The sequence below is a fragment of the Rhinolophus ferrumequinum genome, chromosome 26 (assembly GCF_004115265.2).
Source record: "Rhinolophus ferrumequinum isolate MPI-CBG mRhiFer1 chromosome 26, mRhiFer1_v1.p, whole genome shotgun sequence".
In the NCBI taxonomy this organism is placed as follows: Eukaryota; Metazoa; Chordata; class Mammalia; order Chiroptera; family Rhinolophidae; genus Rhinolophus; species Rhinolophus ferrumequinum.
This window is the reverse complement of record NC_046309.1, coordinates 15,643,733-15,667,099: the sequence shown is the minus strand read 5'-3', so window position 1 is coordinate 15,667,099 and position 23,367 is coordinate 15,643,733. Positions and strand designations below refer to the sequence as shown.

General features: G+C 37.5%; 1 protein-coding gene and 1 long non-coding RNA gene across 2 annotated transcripts in view; one reads left to right on the top strand and one right to left on the bottom strand.

The window, feature by feature from the left end:
• Positions 1-23,367, top strand: part of MKLN1 (muskelin 1) — a 261,571-nt gene that overhangs the window by 3,135 nt on the left and 235,069 nt on the right. The window lies entirely within an intron of this gene.
• The window catches only part of LOC117018316 (uncharacterized), a 45,885-nt gene that overhangs the window by 3,003 nt on the left and 19,515 nt on the right, over positions 1-23,367 (bottom strand). The gene's annotated exons all lie outside the window — the stretch shown is intronic.

The following is a 23,367-nucleotide window of genomic DNA, read 5'->3' as shown; positions in this document are numbered from 1 at the left end:
TGCATGGGTACAAGGATAGGTTGTGCAGGTGGGGCAACCATGGAAGTGCTTTGGGAAAGGGATGGTAAAATCTAGAATATGCGTTACCGTGTTTCCCCGAAAATAAGACCTAATCGGAAAATAAGCCCTAGCATGATTTTTCAGGATGACATCCCCTGAACAGAAGCCCTCATGCGTCTTGTGGAGCAAAAGTTCATATAAGACCCGGTCTTATTTTCGGGGAAACACAGTAGTTGTGTATGCAGGGTTTTTCAGGGCAGCCAAAACTTGGCCTGTGTTCTCCAGGTCAGCAAGAGTCTGAGCTCTAGGAACTACGATTTGTTCCTCATGGGAACTAGTCACCAAGACTTACCCTACAGCCTTTTAAAATCTAAATTTTTCTAAAAGAAGACAAGATGCTAAACATTAAGAATGAAACAAGTTAAATTCAATACCTTATACATAAGCAAGAATGGAGATACAGAAAAGGAGAAATGAAGCACATTATTGCTTAAATTGTCCCAGCTTTTTCTCCATAACAAAAATTCTGGGATTGAAAAATAATTCCATCTAATATTATTGTGCCTTAATAATTAAGTTGAGTTGGTTCCGTGGCAAATCTGAGAAAGAATGGGTTATTAAAATGAATGAAGTAGATTACTCCTCCCTCAGTAGTTACACCTTCAGCTAATGTGGACACACAATCCATGGGATCGAACTTACTGCATTTTTAGGACATCCGTCTCCCATAATTTTTGAAGATTTGGTCATCTGAAAATCAGCTGTAAGCTGGGATTTTTGTGTTAGGAAGAGAGGCAGAAAAGGTCAAGGTTCTTCGGCATTCTTTCCTCCCAAACAGGTGGGATTATTTTGGATTTGTTTGGTTTTCAGAATTGTGTTTTGTCATGTATGGAGACCTCATAGAATCAACTGATCATCTTGGCCTTTGTGTTTATGGATTTCTGTTTTCTTGGCTTCAAGTCCTTGGAAACATTTACTTTGATGGTGGCAGGAGAGTTAGTCATGTTTTATTTTTGTTGTTCCTATTTATTTTTAAGATCCTTTAGTTCAAGTCCATTTCCAAGGTATTGTGTAACTGTATTTAGGTCTCCACAAATAAAATATTCCTACTAGTAACTTCTAGCACAACGTTATAGGAATAGTTCATTTGGTGCCCGATTGATGCCCATCAGAATGATTCTGTAGCATTAGAAGCTAGAACGGGATGCTTTGGAAAATTACGTTTGAAAGTTATAATTGGACTTCGCATTTAATATGTAAAATTTCATGTTTCTTAGATCAATTATTTTCGAGTTACCAAGCAGCCAAATTCCTATAAACATACTTTTCCTTTTCATCTCTGAGTCAACAAAAGCTGGAAAATTATTTTCTCACATATTCCATTCTTTAACTCAGCCTGAAGGTAAATTGTTTTTGAAAAAAACCACATCCCAAACAAACAGTTTTTCATGAAGTTATGAGTAGAGTGGGCTCTACTGGCATTTGGGATGCCGGTCTAATTAGAACTCTCAATATTTCAAACATATAATTTACTGAAGTTGAGGTTTTTAATTCTTAGCTTTGAGCCCATTGGGATGAAACAAGTGAAGCTTGTTGGAAATATGTCAAGAATCAGTTTTGTCAGGTTGGCCTTTAGTTTGCTGGTCACCAAATCAAAACACTGTTTATTCCCAGGCTTACAGATGTCAGATCCTTTTTATATTTGTTCAAAGATCAAGGCAAGAAAGCTAGCTCTGCTTGGCTGCTGTGAAGAATGGATTGTCCTCTCCCTTCTCCATGATGCCTTTTGGTCGGTTTCTTCCGGGGAGATGCTCTAGCTTAGCTGTGATGTGATGCCCAAGGTACCTTCTGTACATCTTCCAGTGTGTGGCGGAGGCAGAGAACCCGGTTTTTACAGGGAGACAGATGAGTATCAGCCTTTGAACTGACTCAACATACTTTCTAGTGCAAGGCTTGCTAGGCATCAAGGACTGCTACAAATGCTCTCCATCACCAATGCTCATAAACTTAAAAACGGTAATGCAAGATTTGCAATCAAGTAGATTACTGTGTGACCCTGAGCAAGCAACTTTAACCTCGCTCCAAAATAACTATTTCACAGGATTATTGTCATACATAATTGTGGTTGTTTGTATAAAAAAAATACTTAGTACAAAGCCTGGCACACAGCTACAAATGCAGATTGAATTTATGTGAAGTATATAATATAATGATCCATGGACTCTCACATGAACAAATGGGCCCAAATCGTTATTATCTGCCTCTAGCCATTTTTTTAAATCAAAAAATTTCACTTCCAAATGAATAACTACATCTACCAATAACTTTTAAAGTCTACATTGAGAACAAAATGTTGCTTTTATGATAATCTGTTAATATATTTCATAACAAGAGCCGACTATGGTTTCTTTAGGAACATGTGAACAAACAGAAGTAGGAAAATCAGATAAATGAAGTGTCTTTAATTCAAAATAAATGAAGAAGGGACCATTATCTGATTATAAAAGATTCAGATGATGATATACTTATTGTCTATATGTAGTGATAAAACATACTTGTTTTTATAAGTTGGTTTTTTTAAATTTTACTGATCTTAAAGGACTAATTTCCTCGTAATTGAATGACAAACCCTGCAGCACTGCTATTAACTATTAATATGCTGACAATATCCATTAAGTATCTTTTTCTTTAATTGCGTCTACTGTCAGGGCCGTACATTTATTTCAGCAATACAAAAGGAGTGATTTAAACTGCTTGTTCTCTCTGCATATTACAAAGTAGGAGACAGAAGCATTCACCCGACCCACTTAACTATGAATAAAGGACTCTCCCAAGTTGCCAGGAACTAACACTGTAGTAAAATTACAAGAAAACTGTGTTAAGAAAACTATTCTCATCTGCAAGTTATTTGACTAAAAACCCGAGGTGCTGAATTTCAGCACAAAGGTGACTTTGGAGGAGAAAGTTTGTGCCAAACTGGATCAGTTGTTTTTGTGTTATGTAAGAAGGAGGAAAAAAAAAATTAACTGTTTACACCGAAGCTATCATTTTAAGATTATCCTATAACACTAAATGACAGAATTTCCAAACCTCAAACTTTACTTTAGAGTTATATGTTCATGAAATATTATCTGTACCTACTCAAGACTAAATATAATTAAACATAAAGTAATTTGCCTTCCCCAATTATATTAAAAGCATACAAAGTTATTTTATTCACTGTGTCAGAAGTGAATTCTAGTTGCATTGTAAAACTGGTATTGTTAAAGAGATAAAAGATTTTTCTTTTTCAATAAGTTTTTCCTGATGATAAAGAATATATGTGTAGTATACAATATAGAATATACAGTAGAGTAAAAATAAGAAAAAAATCACCAAATCACCCATAATTTTATCATCCCTAGATAATCACCATTAACATTTTGTTGTATTTCCTTAATGGGTGTTTACACACATACACACACACAAATACCTGTTATATATACATGAATATTAATATTTTATTATAGGAAATTTGAGATCTAGGCAAAAGTATACAGAGAGCATAATGAACTCCATGTACCCATCAACCAATGATGGCCAACCCATCAATAGCCTCTGCCTCTTTCCCATTCATTTGATTTTAAAGCAAATTCCAGAAATTGTATCATCTCCTCCACAAATATTTCAATAGGTATCTTTAAAAGATAAGGACTTTTTAAAACACAACTATTATAACGTCTAAACTAATGAACAATAATGCTTTAATATTATTATTAAAGTATTCAGCCCTTGTTCAAATTTCCAATTGTCTCATAAACGTTATAATTTATATCGATAGTTGGTTTGAAGCAGGATCCAAATGAATTTCACATATAGTACTGGAGATTGGTTGATATGTCTGTTAAATCTCTTTAAACATATATAGGTTTCCACTCCAGTATTTCTTTTCCTTGCAATTTATTTGTTGAAGAAACCACATTGTTTGTCCTGTAGAACTTTCCACAACCTGGTTTTTTCTCATTGCATCCCATGGTATAATTTAACACGTTCCTCTGTCTTCTGTATTTCCTACAACTATCTATAGACTCCATCAGATACAGATTTTTGTTTTTGTTTTTTTTGCAAGACTGCTTTACAGGTAGTTGTGTGTTTTGTCATTGGGAAGTGCCTAATGTGTAATAATCTCTTGTTTTATGATGCTACCTAGATTCATTAGTCTAAAGATTACAAAATAGTGATATTTTCATCCTGTTATTCCTTGACTTGATTTCCTGGCATGTGCCAAACAGGTTGTTTCATTATTTTGCTTTCGTTTTTATTTTTTAATTATCATTTGAACTCATTAATTGAAACATTGTAATTCAATACATCTTATTTATTACTCTTATTAATGCTGAAATGATCCCTATTTGGGGCGGCCGGATAGCTCAGTTGGTTGGAGCACGGTGCTCTTAACAACAAGGTTGCCCGTTCGATCCCCATCTGGGCCACTGTAAGCTGTGCCTTCCACAACTAGATTGAAACAACTACTTGACTTGGAGCTGATGGGTCCTGGAAAAACACACTTAAATAAAAAAAAAAAGTTTAAAAATAAATAAATAAATTATCCCTATTTGGCCTGTGATAAAATCTTCAAATTGACTCCTGACTTTCTTTGACGTGACCCTGGTAGTCTTTGATAGCTCCCCTGTTACATGATATAATAAGATGGTCTAGGCTCGTCTTGTGTAGTTTCACACCATAAAAATCTATTTACATTTAAGACTTGAGTATATATAAATATAATACAAAGCCATAGAACAGAAACTACAATAGCAAAAGACTGGAAACAACCCACATATCTATGAATAGAGGACTGGTTGAACAAAGTATGTATGGGATAGCCACAGAGTGGAGTCCTGTGCAGTTATAAAATGGAATTAGGAAACTTTAGATATACTTATATGGGTTGATCTCTCTAGGATATAAGTATAAAAGAAAGTGGGAGAAAAGTGAGTCTAGGATGCCACCATTTTTGTAAGAATAAATATAAATATATACTTACATACATTTATATACACACATATATACATATATACACACGTGTGTGTATCTATTTGCTTATATTATAGAACAAAGGAAGGATAAACATTACAAAATAATAGTTACCTATAAGGGGCAAAGGAATGAAGTGGAAGGGCCTGTGATACAAACTAGACTTCTTTGAATCTACCTTGTATTACAGGTTTAATTTTAGAATCATGTAAATGTTTTCCATAATTATAAAAATATAATTTTTAAAAATGCAATTCCTAATTTTTTTAAAAAGCCTAATTGTGTATTCAGTTGGTGGCATACAGAAAACCATTTTAAATAATTTTAAGACACAGTAATTTCACTACATATCTATCCCTAGTGGGTTAAAAAATTACTATATTTTACTATTAATTACTATTTTATTACTATTTTTTAACCCTAAAGATAAAAAGATAAAAACAACTAAAGATAAAACAACTGCAAAAACATTTTAAAACAGGTTTTGGTAATCATATAAGTGGTGGTGTTGATACTTGTTGCTACTGCTATTCTGGGGAATATGGGAAAAGCAGATATTAATTATGGGATATTCTAATTCTATCATGCTCGGTGTCCTTGAGAATCAGGATTCTCAGCATGGGAGGAAGTAAGTACACATGACAAAGCGAAGAGGTTAGGGAAAAACACTGTAGTCCTGAATTTGAATTAGAAGTTAGTGGTATAAACTTATGATGAATATGTTTATGTATAGAAATATTTCCTAGCTCCTCTGTTCACTTAAAAGACCTAGAAAGAGACTCAGCCAGTAGCAATAAGCACTGTTGGTATCCAAAACATGATCTGGCTGTGGCAGGAAAAACGTCTGCACACATATACATACATATCCTAAAGGTATATACATTCATGCATATACACACTCGTATATTTAATATACGTATGTGCATCACCAGCTATTTAGCCATTCTTCTATTTCTGGACATTTACAGTATTTCCAGTTCTTTACAGTTTTATGTAATACTGCAACAAACCATTTGCACACTTATTATTTCTTTAGTACAAATTCCTGTAAGTGGAATTACCGGGCCAGAGGGTGGGAACTTATTTAAGCCCTTGATTAATATTGTCAAATCACCTCTAGAAAGGTTAGAACAGGTTACACACCAAGCAGCAGTGCAGGAGTGCACCTGTTTCATCCCATGAATAATTTTAGACATTTTCATTGATGTGTTTCTACCCCCGTGATCGAAGACAGGTGGAGTCACTCCTTTTTGTGTTTTTTCTTTGTTTTTCCCTCCTTGATTTTCTTCTAGAGACATTTTAAAACTTCAGAATAACACATGGAAAAACTACACGGATGTAACACTTTTGTGTGTATACCATGAACTAGTAACTGTATAGCAACACAAATTAGAATGGCCTGTCAAACTAAATGTAATTACTTATAATTCATCTGGAGACTTGCTAGTACTTTAGTTGCAAATGTGTATATCATGAATGTATTAAAATAGTAATTTTTATAGTTGTTTTGGTAATTTCGTAGCTGCTTTTGAAATTCCTGGGCTTTTTCATTATAACCTTACCTTTGCAGAACTCATTAATTTATTTCTCAGACATAGGTTAGAAAGGTAACTAACTCTGCAAACATTTCTTACACACACACATTTGATACACACACACACACAATTATGTATATATATATATACATATATATACATATATATGCAATTCCATATGAATATCATGAATGCAAAAAAGTAGATTATACAGAAAAATCGCAGACTGTTAGAGCTCGATGGGTCATAAAGATCATCTGGTCTAACCTCTTTAGTTTATCCTTTGGGAAACTAAGGCAAAGCTCAGTTATGTAACTTCCCTGCAGCCACACAGCCAATTTGTGACAGAGTGACATAAAAATCCAAAATGATTTAATATAGTGTCCTGTCCATGCAGCTTCTCAGAATTAGCAAAACTTGAAGGCAATATGCAAAACTAAAACTAATCAATGTGTTAGAAAAATGGGATTTGGGGTGTTTCCCTTTGAAATTCTATGGTTATGCTACGTTTTCAATAAAACATCCGATAAGAAATAGATCAACAACTACATTACGAAGTCAGGTAAAAGAGCACTTTTATTATATGGAAGCCAGAAATGAATTATTCTAATAGTAGGGATTTATAGCAATAAAAATATACAGCATCTGAATGACACACACACATACAGACACTATTGTAAAGTGCTCTATGGACATTCTCTTATTGAATTCTAACAATAATCTCAATCATAGAGAGGTTTTGTGACTTGCCCCAGGTAATCTCATGTGTGTTCAGTCAGGATTGAACCTAGGCAGTCAGTCATAGACACAGTGGTTTGTTTTGAAGTTTCAAGCCTCCATGGTCACTTTCATTGCTACTGGGGGTTGCTGTGATTGTCTGACTCTTCCCAGCTCTCTCCCTATAGGGTCAAAGTTTTCACCTTAGAAATTCATTCATTTGAATATTATGATGGAATTCCTTAGAGCAAAGATTTTTAGAGACAGTTCCTCGAAACCCCTCTCTGCATTCCTCATCTACTGTGTTTCCCCGAAAATAAGACCTAGCTGGACAATCAGCTCTAATGCGTCTTTTGGAGCAAAAATTAATATAAGACCTAGTCTTATTTTACTATAAAACGGGGTATGATGTAATATAATGTAATATAATATAATACAATATACCGGGTCATATTAATTTTTGCTCCATGGTACCTTTTACCCATGGTAAAGGTAAAAGACGCCTTAGAGCTGATTGTCCAGCTAGGTCTTATTTTCGGGGAAAAACGGTATATCATGGATATGATGATATCCCCACTGGATGACTGGAGGGTTAAATATGATAAATTATATGCATTTTAGTAAAATACCTAGAACAGTAACTATTTGATACATGGTAACTGCTACCATCATCATCATCATCTTTCCTGTTGACTGCTTTTTAAATGTAAAACCTTGTGGAGGGGGTGATACATTATCTGAGGGCCTACTGACTCATCAGTGATTCTTCTGACGGCAGAGCGCAGGGAGGTTGTAAGGCATGGGGATGGAAAGGGAGATATTGAAAAGAGAGGTGGGGGGACCCCAAAGACAAGTTGGAGCAGAGTTTTACCCCAGAGTAGTTGGGATAAGTTGACAGAACAGCTCATTGGAAATCCAGTGCTCTTATATGGGATCCTGTCATCTTTCTCAGATTTTCAGAGGGCCTGTTAGGGAACGAGAAAGGCCACCTGTGTCCAGGAAGGCCCTGGACAGAGACGTCTGTCCCCGCCTGTCCATGCTGCAGTAGTGGAAGTGAGCAAACAGCCCTATGCAAATGCTTCTGTTTACTGTGCCTGGAAATAGGCTTTTTGCCATGGAAAAATTTCTCATTGTACCCATAGGTACAGGACACACATTGCACAACACAAAAGACTTCTTGCTAATGTGTGTACACGCTGTGCTTGAAGCCTAGGGCTGTATGCCCTTTCTGAGGTGGACGTCCTTCCACTTTCTCAGGGTAAGGTCTAAAGGTTGCCTTTTCTCTAGAACCCTCCTCTGGTCGTGGATGCCTGCCGTCTTCCTGTTTGACGCTTCTCCCTCAGATCCACAGACCCTTTTCTCACTTTTCATTGTTGTGAAAAGAACTTCATCACGTGGTGAAATATAAAATGGTGCCAAAGGGTAAGGTGAAAGGTACATCTCACTCCCTTCCCAATTCCACCCCCCCTCCCTGAAGTAACCAGTCTGTTCATTCGTTCGAAAAAACATGGTGGAGCAGCCACTGTCCTAGTACGTAGGATTGAAGAGCAAACAGACAGATAAGACCTCTGCCTTCTGGTTGGAGGGAATGGGTCACAAACAAGATACATAAGCAAAAGATCACCTAGGATATTAGAAAGTGATAAATGCTACAAACAGAAACAAGCAAGGAAGGTAGGCGGAAGAGTTAACAGGGTTGCTGAGGTTGTCATTGAACAAAGTACTGAAGGCAGAAAGGGAAGGAGCTATTGGGGGGAAACCATGCTGCAGAAAGATGGAAAGCACGTTCAAGCAAGGTTGGCATGCTGTGGGGACAGGGTTTTAGTTACTGATTTATTTTTATTTAGATGCACTTACAGCGCATCTGCGATAGGCCAGGCATTCTTGTGAGCACTTTTCCTGTGTGAACTCTCCTGATCCTTGCAATGAGCCCGCACGCTCTCCATGACCCATGGTAAAGGGAAACTGAGGCACAGGAGAGTTAGGGAAGTTGCTTCAAGTCACAGAAGTAGTGAGGAGTGAGACCCGGGCTTTCACCCAGGCTGTCAGGCTGTGTCTGGCCGGGGCCTTAACTGCCACACTGCACTGCTCTGCAGAAGGCAGGTGGCACTGGAGAAGGGTGGGATGGGGCACCCCCAAGGGCGAGATGGGGGCAGTGGGAGAGCCTTAAGCAGAGGGACAACGGGTACGTTCCTTCAGAAAATTCTGACACATATACGTGCATTTATGTTTACATATCTGTGTATACGCATGTGCATCCTTGAGGTTTGCACCCTCTTACTAGTTAATATTCTTAATGTTAAAATGTAAAACAATCTTCATTTATGGGAAGGAGACATGATATTATGGATGCTTTAGTTAAAGGTGATATCCGATCAAATAATATTTGGGCACAGGTGATCTATTTTTAAAGTCTTACAAATACTTCTCTATGCTGGGCCTCAGGCAGTATTTGTGCATCTGGCCATTGTTTCCTTAGGGAAACAAATCAACTTTTTTCTTGAAACAAGTCAGTGGTTTAGTATATTCACAATGTTGTGCAATTATTGCCATTATCTAATTCCAGGGGTGAAATTCCATCACCCCAGAAAGAAACTCCGTACCTGTTAGCAGTCACTCTCAATTCTCCCCTCCCTCCAGCCCCCGGAAACCACTCATCTGTTTTCTGTCTCTGTGGTTTTGCCCATTGTGTGCAATTCACGTAAACATAATATGTGGCCGTGTGTGACTAGCTTTTTTCATTTAGCATAATGTTTTCGAGGTTCATCCTTGGTGGTATTATGTCCCAGCCCTTCATTCCTTTTTATTACTGAGTAATATTTCACTGCACGGATATACCACATTTTACTTATTCATTTATCAGTTGATGGACGTTTGAGTTATTTCTACTTCTTGGCAATTATTGGCAAGAATTATAAATAATAGCCAAGAATTATAAATAACAGCCAAGAATTATAAATAACAGCCAAGAAGTAGAAATAACTCAAACGTCCATCAACTGATAAATGGATAAACAAAATGTGTACATGTTATACCAGTTTATGGGTGAACATGTCTTTTTACAATTCTCTTGGGTATACCTAGTGGAATTGCTGGATCATAAGGTAATTATGTTTCTCTTACCAACTTTTGAGCACCATGTATTGCACAGCACTTTGCTACTTGTAAGGGGAAAAATATAGGAGCAAGAGATTTCTTTAGGAAATACCCTATCCTATCCTATTTATATGAGAAGGTGGCAGATTAGTGAGATGACTACTTCTTGGGGTTCAGTGTGTCAGTACCTAAAGGTCATTGGTACTCAGTGGACACATTCTCCATGCAGATCCCACTTTTTATGGCCCCCTTCCATCAGATACATAAAGAGTGACCATGAGAAAGTTGCCCTAGAAGTAACTGGAAGATTCTCCAAGGACCCCTAAAAGTCCCCTACACAGAACCAGTCTGGAGAAGCAAAGGCTTTGAGAAGGTTACACAGTTCTCTAAGAATAATCTTAACGATAATAATGGAAGTTCCAACTTTTTAGCATTCACTGAGTGCCTAGTACAATGCTAAATGCATTACAGCCTTTTTCTAAACCTGCACTATCCAATACAGTAGCCACTGGCCACATGAGCTTGAAATGTGGTTACTTTGAGTTGAGATAAACCATATGTGTAAAATACACATTGGATTTCAAAGACTTGGTACAAAAAAAGAGAATGTAAACTATGTCACTAATATTTTTACATATTAAAATACTTTGGATATGTTGAGTTACGTAAAATATGTGGCTAAAATTAATTCCACCTGTTTCTTTTTACTTAAAGGGGCTACTAGACTATTTTAAATTACGTATGAGACTCCCATTTGCAGCTTGCGTGATTTTTCTATTGGACAGCACTTGTTCTAGACTATTCTTCACAGTAATTTGATCAGCTGGACGGTATTATCATCCCCACATTATGGGTGAGGAAATTGAGGCTTAGAGAGCTTAAGTAAATTGACTGTGATCATACATCTGTGGCTTAAGCACAAATCTGTCTGTCTCCAAGCCTGAATTCTTACCCATTACTCTATGTTATCTCCCAATGGTCCAGAAATACAATCCATGTGATACAGAAATGCTTATGATCATTAGTTATGCCTAAAAGCTGTTTTTATGACTCCATTGTAGAACACAGGAAAAATTCTCCGTGTCATTCTGTAAGGTGGAATTCAGGTTGTAGTTGGGGAAAATTGCCGACGGGGAAGTTCCTTAAATACTAACTCTTTGTAATGGCTTGAGGCTTACTTGCCAAGGATAGAAGTTTGATGAAACTCCTTCAGAGGTGACTTTCATTTCCATGATCCTGTATTACAATTCACATCAGATTCACAGGTCAGTCCGTCGCTGCTGTAACACTCTGAGTGAGACGGAGTGGGCCGAGATGAATCAATGCTTCTGTTTTGTCCCTTTTCTCCCTGTAAAATGGTAGGCTTTCATTTCATCCTTGTTTCTTCTGAATGTGTGAGAAACCTCGACGGGACCTTCTTCAGAGCAATGCTGTCCTCTTCCAGGTTGTAATGAAGAGAAGAAGGCAAAACTGGGGAGGAGAAAGTCATTCCATTTCCTTTCTTCCCGCACTACCTTAAACCATTCTCCAAAACGTATGTTTTATCTCAGTCATTTCTTCCTTTTCCTAAGGCATCAGAGCCGTCACTCACAAAGAAATCTCAGGTGTGCATATTAATGCTAGCTATTACTATATTTTAAATACTATAAATTAATTTCATTCTCGTTTTACATATACTGATGTATATAACGTGTATCATGAGTATAATTTAATTTCAAATACCAAAGGGGGAGCCCAATTTAGGACACTAGCTCCTTGAGCTATTTTTCCAAATGGGGAGAACTGGGATAATTGGGAATGATGCTTTGCCTCAGCGTCTCGTCCCAAATGTTTCAACCCTCTCCCATTCTTAAAGGCTCGAAATGTTGCTGACAGTTGTTAAGCAAAATCCCACACACACTATTTTTCTGTTTTTTTCAGACTACAGATTTACAAAATACCAAGAAATATGGCAACTTGAGTCCTAAAAGATTGCATGCAGCCCAAAAAATCAAATTCTAAGCAGCTGAAAAGCTACTGGACGTGTATGCGCCGTGTTTTCGAACTTTCATTTTCAATTCAGAGTCGAAAATTTAGTGCCCCTAAATTAGGTTCACTTTGGCTTCAGTAGCTACATGGAAGATAAAATTTCAGCATTTGTTTTTTGTTTAGTCATTCTTCCTTAAAATTCTCTAGCGGTTTCAAATGTACTTCGGATGAGATGACAATGAACCATAGAAAGAAGTCAGAAAGATAGAATGGTTTGGGGAAAGGTAAACGGAGCTGGGAATCCGGGGACCTGAACTCTAACTGTGTTTCAACAACGAATTAGCGACAAGGCTTTGGGGGAATTTAAGTGCCCCCAACATTTACTGGATACCTGTGTTCAAGGCATTGTAATAAGTGCTATTAAGATACGCTGTGGATCCTCAAGGAACTTGTCATTTAGAAGAAAAGAAAGCATAGTCACAAAACTCTGATATAATGTGGTACAGACTGTGTGAGTCATGGAGTAAAGCGTAGGGGAGCACAGGAGGAAATAAGCATAATTCCAGCCAGGGGCTTTAGGGATGACTTCGTGAAGAAGGGGATGTTTAGGGTGGTCCTAGAAGTGTGGGTGGGATTTCTGGGTGGGGCTAGAAGGAAAGGTGCGGGGGAGGAGAGACAAAGGACAAACGTAAGCACAGGAGTAGGGTCAGAACTGCAGAGCTGGTTCCGGAAACTTGTTAGACAGGAAGGCGCAGTTAATTCTAAATAATAATGGGAGATAAATTTTGACCCCTAGATTAGAATCAGATTGTGATAGAGCTTGAATTTCATTTTGAGGAATCTGGACCTTATTGGTGGAGGTGGGGGTGGGCCGCAAAGTTAACGAGCAGACCCATGAATGGTCAGCTTTCTTAGGATGGTTGCTGACAGCACTGAGTGTTCTGAGTGGTGAGCAAAAAGGTAGAAGGTTGGGAGATCAGTTAGGAAACTGTCAGGGTAGCGTTCGGGCAATGGGGATGGATAAAGAAGGCAGGTACAAAGGACATTTTGGAGGGAGAGTTGACAGGGCTTGGTGATGACGGGTTTTGAGATGCAAAAATGACTGAGTTTCTGAGCACTGATGAGTCAGAGAACGGGGATGCTGAGAATGTAGGAGATTTGCTGGGAAAGAGGCTGAGTTTAGTTTGGGGCATATTTAGTCTATTCTGAACCCATTGGCCAATCGTATGAAACCCAAGTCAATTCGTGACTCTCCTCTTTCCAAAACTCTTTAATGCCTTCCCATCCTACTCAAAACAAACTAAAAAGCCTCACAGTGGCCGGGAAAGCCTTGCACATCCTGGCTGCCCCTGCCTCCTTTGAGCTCATCTTCTCCCATGCCCCCTCTTCTCGATGGACAGGCGCCACTGCACCTCTTGCTGTTCCTCCAAGACTGCCCAGCGTGAATCTGCCAGAGGCCCTGCTTGGTGTTTTCTCTGCCTGAAACTCCCTTTCTTTAGACAATTCTCATACCTTACTCCCTCACTGCCTTCAGCTGTTACTCAAATGCTACCTTCTCAGAAAGGCCTTTCCTGATTATTCTATCCGTATATAAAACAGCAACCATCAACCCCCTTCCCCACTTTGCTGTTCACCATCCTGCTTATCACCATCTGACATATCACGACCTGGAAACTGAGGCTGTGAAAAAACAATAATGTAATGACCCAATGTTTTCAAAGGTGCAATGAGATTTGTTACTCTCCCACGCCATTCTTGGGGCTGTATATTGATGTAATCCCTTTGAAAAGCAATTTGGCAGTAAGTACAAAGAGTCATAAAATGTTGATGTCCTGGGACATTTTATGTTTTGAAACTTCTGAGAATCTAACTTATGGAAAAGAAAATAGGCACACACAAAAATATTTACAATATCAAGAAATTGGAAAGATTCTAAACATCTCACAATATAAGGAGATAAGTAAATCACTGTTCAGTTGCTTAATAATATATTATTCACTGTTAAAAGGATAGTTATGAAAAGCTGGTTAGCAACAGGGAAAATGCTTTTGAGAGAGCGTCACATTTAAAAGCACAGGATCCACAACTGTATACAGGATGGTTTCAGTTATCTTTAAATATGCATATGAAAAAAGACTAAGAAAAAAATTAACCCACATGCTGACACTAAGTACATTGAGCTAATGGGATTATGTATGGCTTATTTTTTCTAAATCCTTTAAATTTTCTATATTTAGGTTATATCCTTTCTGTAACGGGGTTATTTTATTTTTTAAATCAGAATTTTTTAGTTTTTTTTTAATAATCAAAAGAAACTGCGGCTACAACTCAACTCACCCTCTGGACTGCATAGTGGGGTATCAACGGGAAATGTGAGTTTCCAGACCCTTGGAACCTGCCTTTAGGACTCAAGGTCACGGACACCAATGGCTGGCCCGGCAGCTCATTAATCCCTGAAGCGTCAGCTTCCCACCTCCTCCTTCCTGACTTCTTCTTCTTCTCTACTTGCCTCTATAATCTTAGGCTGCGTCCTATCCTCCTAGATACAATGGTCGCAATTATGAAACAATGGAGGCTGAAAGAGCACAACTTGCCCTGTGCATCTTGACAATGTATGGACTGAGAGCGAGCCACCTATCCACGTCTCCTTCTAGTTTTTCTCATTTTAGCTACCTCTTTCCCCACTGGTAGACAGTTAGGTTTCCCACTTTGCTCTTCTTTCAGTGCTTAACATCATCTGATATATTTTGTATTTACTCGTTCATTATCACAGGTTAAAAACTGAAGTGGTTAAAAAAAAGACAAGAGAAATAATCCGATGTCTATCCACTAAGTGTCCGTTAAGCGCTTCATACATGTAGTACCTCATTTTATCCTTACAAGCCAGCAAAACACGTGATACTCACATTTTAGGGATGAGGAAACTGGGGCGTAGAGAGGTTAGACAGTTTGCCCACGTTCACTGACCAAATTGGAATTTAAACCTTCATCTTTCTGAACTCAAATTTTTTGCCTGTATATTCATGAACACAATTAATTATCAAGATAGCCTAAATTAATGTATTAGGTAGCTATTGGCCTGGTAAAATAAACAATTGAATAACTGAATAATTCAACCTGAAATTCTCAATCGGTTGATGCTGTGTGTCTTTGTATCTGAATTAACCACTTCATTGCTTCAGATATTCTCTGTGGATGTCCACAGTGTCTCAATAACTATTTGAGACTCTAATATTCACAATCTGAAGTATTTCAACTATTTTGGTTATCTGCAGGATTCTAAGTATTTAGTCCTTAACTAAAATAATTTTATCTGTTTGATTAATGGCCTTAGTTGAAGGATTTAGAAGCTGTCTTTTAGGACCAACAGGAACATTTTTGATAAAACAAAATCCTTAGTTATTAAATATTAAATTAGACGCTTTCAATTGATTAGTTGGACTTAAGAATTGAGACTATTAATAGAAGACATGTAACTTCTATTGTTGGGGGTATCACTTTCTGAGATGTTTAAATGTCTAATCATTATGTTGTTTTGCACACCCAAAACTAATAATAAAAAAATAAAAAGAAATAAATAAAAAACAATTTAAATACACTTTTTAAAAAAATAGAAGCCATCTAAGATGTCAAAAGGAATGTAAAATCCAGTCATGACTAATACTATTTCAGAGGAAATTTCTAATAAAAAGAGATTTTCCCATTTAATCACCCATTTATTGCAAGGAACAGGCAGTGTAGGAAAGATTCTAAGTCAATTCGTTGCAATGAGATTGAAGGAATTGAATAGAATTTTCTAAGAAACATCACTCATTATGTTCATGGCAACAGTTCAGCTGTGTTCTTGCTTGCCTGCCTTCTCTGACTAAAGTCCCACGTAGGAGAACTTTCCAGTCCTGACCTAGACGTGAGCAGCTGTGAGATACTCATCTTCATCAGAGCTAACATTTCTGAGAACTTACTTTGAGCCAGATTTTGCTACCTATTGCAGTGATTCTCTCCTTTTAATGTTCAGAATCCAATAAAGTAGGCACGATTGTTAGACCCATTTTATAGACAGCTAAAGAAACTGAGGCGTGGAAGTATTAAGTGACTTGCTCAAGAGACAGCATTTAAACTAAAACACAAGATACTCACATGTGATCTGAGAAAATAACGTGTTTTAAAAGGAATGTCAAGTTCGACTTTACAGCTTTTATGTGAAATGGAAAAGTGAAAGGCGTTTTGAATTGCTGTGGCACTTATGCCAGTGATTAATTGCATTGGAGAAGTGGTTCAGTGAACGTTGAGATTTTAGATCTAAAAAAGTCTGAAAGAGTGTGTTTTCCTGGAATAGTCTGCTTCCCTTACAACCCTTCCCCCATCTGCCTGCGCTGTAAACCTCCTTTCACTATAAGAATGTTTTCATCTCTGAAGGTTTTTAACTGGTGGAGCTGTCCTTGGTCTGAGAAGTCAGAAAAGGAAAGTTCTGTCTGGGGTCTGTGACTTCTCATGAAGTTCCTGCACTTTTTAGTTCATGTTTAGAAATCTACCCACCTACCATGTAGAACAGATTGGGGGAATTCTTCAGAAAGGCTACGAAAACCCTGACGTACTTCATTATTGTACATTTTTATGTTTCTCTCCATTTAAGCAGTGCTTTTCCGCCTTGATCAGGAAATAGGGAACCTGGAGTTCACCTATATAGAATAGAATAGAATAGAATAGTTCTGAATACCTCGTTTATGCATAAAACAGTTCTAAACATCACGAAAGATAAAGTTTCCGCCCTCAAAGACTTCACATTCCAGTGAGAAGACACTAACATATAAAAACGTTAAACAACCTAAAGTCATAAAGAGATGGATCAGAAGCCAATAAAGTACCATGGATACCAAGAGTTAGAAGTTCAAGGGAGGGTAATGGGGGAGGAAGCATTGGATGCTAAAGCAGTGAGGGGGCCATCAGGGGAGAGAGGAAATTTAATATAGGGCTTGAATAGGAGGGAGAAAGCCACAGAACAGAGTGCCTAGTTTAACTCCACTTACCCCAAAATGAAAACTGTATGTGTATATTAAATGCAGAGAGAAAGACTTGGAAGGATACCTAGCAAACTGGGAGGATGGGCGTGCAGTCTGCAGGAGACAGAGAAGGGAGGGCAAGGGAGGGCCAGAATTCACAGGGACTTTCCGTTTTTACTATACATATACATATACTTTTATGTTGTTTGAATGTTTCTCCAAACAGAATGCAGTCGTGCATTCTATTGTATAATTTAAAAAGACAAAATTGACAAACAGAATGAGTAGTCTTGGGTTTGTAGAGCAAAAGGGAGAAGAAATTCTAGGCGAGAAGAACAGCTTGAGTCATGCCCAAAGGGGGGAAGGTACAGGGAGTACCGGGGGAGCAGAGATGAGATGCATGGGGCCAGCATAGAAGGGATGTAGCAGGAATGTAGGTTGGGGCTAGATGGATAAAGGCTATGCATGCAAATCCTGGGAGTGTGAGCCTTTCCTCTTTGACCAGAAGCATGGTAGAGCCTCTGAAGGATTTGGTTCAGGGTCGATTAATCTAGCTGCTCAAGGATTAATTTATTGGTGAGCATACATAAAGATCCAGCAAAGCTGGATAGTATGAATTCAAGTCTACCTGTCTGGCACACCACGAAAGCCCATGGAAATGTCTCCTCTAGTAACTGCAGCGAGAAAGGCTCTGACTTACCCAAACCTGTTGTTAGACTTTTCAGGAACCACAGAAAGATAGAAATGCTGTCAAATGCAATTGGGGAGCAGCCACTTGTACTAGAGCCACAATATTAATTTCACTGTAAATCTTTGTGTAATGTTTGACATCTATAATAAATAATTCAAATGTATGAGGGAAACTTTGATCCCTGGCATATGAGAAATGACTAAGTCAAATTTGTAAAACCTGAGTAAAAATTACTTGATTTTAAAAACGAAAATCAGATGTAGTCTGTAGTATGGTATTTGTTTTCATTTGTCCTTTCCTTGGGTGAATTGGCAAAATCAGTATTTTCTTTAAACTTGTGTTTATAATTATAGCACTATTCAAACAGCATGCATAAGTACGTATTGTATTTTATTTATACACACATACATATATTCATACAACAGACACAGGGTAACAAAAATCTATAGTTACCTGGGAGTGGGGAAGTAACACTTCCACAAGACAGTCTTGAAGCAAACATTAAATCTAATATGAGGAAAAGTACTGTAGCTAGTTGAATCTTGAGTCATGCATTGTGACTCATTTTAAATGACTGGATTCTGGGTAAGATGAATTTCTTTATTGACCAAAAAGTAGAAGAGGGACATGAGAGTCCCGGAATGATGATATGAGTTAGGTTTGTAAAAACATGATTTTCATTTACTGCAAATTATCTTGTAACCAGAAGTGATGTTCGAGGAAGAAACTGACAATTAAATTTAGTTTTCAGTTTTCACTTTCCTTTTTCTCACTTTAAAGACTTTTAATCTCCATCTATCCCCTCACCACCCCTCACCCCACTCTGTCTGCCCTGTTTCCAAGAGGCAAATGAAATTCTTAATAGGCAGAAGTGAGTTTCCCTGCCTAGAGAAGGGAAAACAAAGAACAGGGGACAAGAAAGATTCAAAAAAGCTTTACAAATTACGTGGAAAGACAGATTCCTGATTTTATGTGTGGCATTTGCCTCAGAACCCCTTCTCTGTTCTTCTTAATCCTTCTTTATCCTTTAAAATTACTTTGTGGAATATCCCTATCAAGGGGCTGAGGGCAGCACGAAGCATCTGACCTCTGTGTGTTGGGAGAAAGCAGGAATACAAAATGATTTGTGCCTTTCGTGATTAGATAGACTCATGTAAATTTTAGCAAGACAATTTTTTAGAATTAAAAAAAATGATCCTTTTAAAACAAAACTCTTCCAGGCCAGAAAAAAAAAATCTTCTAATGATTTAATGAAATTTTTAACACTGATTTTATCATATCAATTCAGTAACCATGGTACTATCTGACAAGTTGAATTAAAAAAAAACAAACACAAAAATCATGTGGTCCTGATAACTTTGTGCTAATCCACAGAGTTACAGAAGAAGTACAGAATCTCAGCTTTTAGGACAATTTAGACAGGGAAAGTCTGTTCTCTGCCTCTCTCCTCTGTTTCAGTCTTTCTCTATCTCTCCTCCCCAGCCTGTCTTCCTTCCTGATAAATGGGCACCCTGTATGTATCTCTATTTGGGAAGCAATACATTGTTTGAATTCTATCTGAGTAAGTCTGAAACCTCATAGCTGGAAAAAACGTCTTGAGTTTGATGTTCTCCTACACAGAAAAACGATGGAGCTTCTGTGAATGACAACTTAAGCAAAGACTGAGAAAGGATATTTAGCAAGAAGGTCATTCTAAGCAGACAGACAGGGGTTGATTTTGCAATCGCACAAAGCTTTTTAAAGAGAAGAAGGAGCAGGGACTGGTGAAGAACTGATATGCTAAGAGAATGCTAAGAGAAATTAGGAACACCTAGAGAGTTAGGAAATATTTTGGACAAAATAATAATAACCATCCTCGGTTTATCTATTTGTACATCAACATATTTGAGATGAAACATACAAAAACATGTGAAAACAGAAATATCCCTCTGCTGATGCTATTACAGATCCCCAAAAGCAAAGGAACAAATACCCCATTCATTCTCAGTTGACATGAGGTAGTTTACCAACGGTCTGTGACCTAAAATGAGTTGGGGAACTCACTACCTTCAGTTCATTTCTGCTTTCCCTCTAAGTTCAGGGATAAAATTTTTGAGCTTTTCTTATACCCAATATTTTTATTAAATTAATTTTATTAAAAATATAAGCATATTGAGTAGTTATCATTTATAACATAGGCTATGTGTTTATAATCTACTTATATGAAATAATTTATTAAAATATACAATTACAGTATTAGTAATAGAGTCACATATTTATATATGTTAAAGTACTTGCTCATGAAAATACTATCTTTAAAAAATTTTAAGTACTTTGATATTTTGCTCTTGTGATATGAAAAATGGTTTATTTGGTGGGGTTTTAAATTTTTTAATTCTATAAGTGTTTTCCCTTTGCTAACCAACAACTCCATTGAGAGGTTCTGTCTTATGTTACAGATGATTCTTGCGGATACAAAAAGTTTGTATTTTGGGGGCTATGGAGACTTCTTGTCCTTTAAGCCTTATTACAAAGTTTTTGTCAATTGTTCCCCAATGTCCCTCATCGTTGCTTGCTAGCAATAAGCAAAAATAAAGCTGGGACTGTGTCAAAAAAAAATCCACATTCATCTTTCATCTTTCTTCAGCAGCGTTTCCTCAATAGTGTTCCCCATTCAGTGGCTGTGCCAGCCAACAGAAACAGCTAGTTGTCTGAAATGAAGAATAATTGGAAACATGGTGCCTGTTTCTTTTCCTGCAAGTCACAATTCATCCATTTAACATTCTTTTGGTGCTCTTGAATTCTGGGCTAGACAGGCTTGTGTTCGCTGTTCGGCTGAGGCCAATTGGAGAAGTGCTGACCTTCCCAATGTGAACTAGTGACCGCCAACTGATGGCCCAGCACCTCTACCTAGAGTTAGTCACATGAGGCCTAGCAGCTATAGGTCGGCAAATGGACATCAAGCTGGAAAATGCTAGGATGGGAAGGATAGGAGTAATTATAAAAGATACCATTTCTAGCTATTATGATCCCTACTCTATAAAGAAACAAAGCCCAGGAAGGTTAAGTAACTGGCCCAAGGTCACTTTGCCGACAAGCTATAGGACAGACTCTCTGGTGCCATCACCTTTTTACTGTACCCTACACCACAATATGCTTTCGTCTTTTATAGCCAAGTATATAATTGATTTTTTAAATGTTTCCTTACACAGATAAAAAGATTACATATTCTCTTTTTGAGAAGTATAAATTCCTGGGTGTTTTACTGTATACGAATCACACACATATACTCATAAAGGCATGCATGGTTAATAGGCTTGTAAGTTCTATAATTATAGTCTTCTATCTTCTTGCTTGTTTTTGACTTAATATTCTATCCAATTCTGAAAGAGTTATATTAAGATCTACTACTATGGTTTTCATTTCATCACATTCTGTTTGTCTTTCTAGTGGTTTTGATTTTCTTCTTTTTTAATTTTGTGCTATTTGTTTTGTGCACAATAGCTGACAACTGTATGTGTTTCATGTTTATATCTGAACCACAGGAAATTGAGCTGGCTGCATAGGAAAGGTCACCCAAGTAATAGTGGCTGACAGAAATAGAAATATGTTTATCTCAAACATCAAAGATGTCTGACGGTAAGAAGTTCAGGGCCAGTACAGTGGCTTCATGATCACCTGGAGTGCAAACTCTGTCTGTCTTTCTGTTTTGCCACCTGTACTATGTAGGCCCGTTCTCCAAGTTATGGTTGCAAAATAGATCCTGCAACTCCAGCCATCACATACATATTCCAGTCAGAAAGGAGAAGAAAGAGGAAAGCAGAAAGGAACAGCTTCCAGCTGAATTAGACGTCAGCAAGCCCTAATCACTACACCTCTGCTTACAACTTGTGGCCCACCCTGAATTGCGAAAGAGGATAGGAAAATTTTTACCAGACATATTTCTGTGCCAAATTAAATTGAGGTTTCATTAGCAGGGATGAAGAAGAATGAGCATTGCATAGACATCTAGCAGTCTCTGCCACAGTGCGTTTAATCATCCCAGCTTCTTGTTCCTATTTAATATTTTTGGCCTTGACATTTTTGCTTTTCTTTTTTAAGTATTTTACTTTTCAATTACAGTTGACATACAATATTATATTAGTTTCAGGTATGCAACATAGTGATTAGACATTTATATACCTTATGAAGTGATCACCCCAATAAACCCAGTACCTGACACCGTACATAGGTATTACAATCCTACTGACTATATTCCCCATGCTATACTCTACATCCTCATGACTATTTTCTAACTACCAATTTGTACCTCTTCATCTCCTACCCACTTCAGTCATTCTCCCAATTCCCCCACCTGGCAACCATCAAAATGCTCTCTGGATCTGAGTTTGTTTCTGTTTGTTTGCTTGTTTATCCTGTTCCCTAGATTCCACATATAAGTGAAATCATATGACATTTGTCTTTCTCTGTCTAACTTACTCCACTTAACACAATACCCTCTAGGTCCATCCATGTTGTTGCAGACGTAAGAGTTCATTGTCTTATGGCCGAGTAATATTCCATTGCACGCATGTACCACCTCTTCTTTATCCAATCATCCATTGATGGACACCCAGGTTGCTTCCATACCTTGGCCATTGCAAATAATGCTGCAGTGAATATATGGATGCACATGTCCCTTCAAGATAGTTTTTGGGTTTCTTCAGATAAATACCCAGATGTGGGATGACTGGGTCCTTCTCTGTCTCTTGTTATATAGCCTTTGTTTTAAAGCCTATTTTATACTGTTTTAAATCTGGTATTGTTACCCCAGATTTTTTTTCATGAAATATCTTTTTCCATCCATTTACTTTAAGTCTGTGTGCCTGTCGATGTGAAGTGAGTCTCTTACAGGCATATGTAAGAGTCTTGTTTTCTTATCCATTCAGCCATCCTACATCTTTTGATTGGAGCATTTAATCCATTTACATTAAAAATAATTGTTGATAGATATATAGCTATTGCCATTTTATTATTCATATTTTTAATCTTTTTTTAAATTTTTCTTCTCTAACATTCCTTGTAACACTGGTTTGGTGGGGATGAACTCTTTTAGCTGTTTCTTGTCTGGGAAGCTCTTTATCTGCCCTTGGTTTCTAAATAATAGCTTTGCCAAATAGAGTAATCTTGGTTGTAAGTCCTTACTTTGCATCACTTTGAATATTTCTTGCCAATCCCTTCTGACCTGGAGAGTTTCTGTTGAGAAATCAGCTGACAGTCTTATTGGAGCTTCCTTATAGGTAACTAACTGCTTTTCTCTTGCTGCTTTTAGGTTTCTCTCTTGGTCTTTAACCTTTGGCATTTTTAATTACAATGTGTCTTGGTG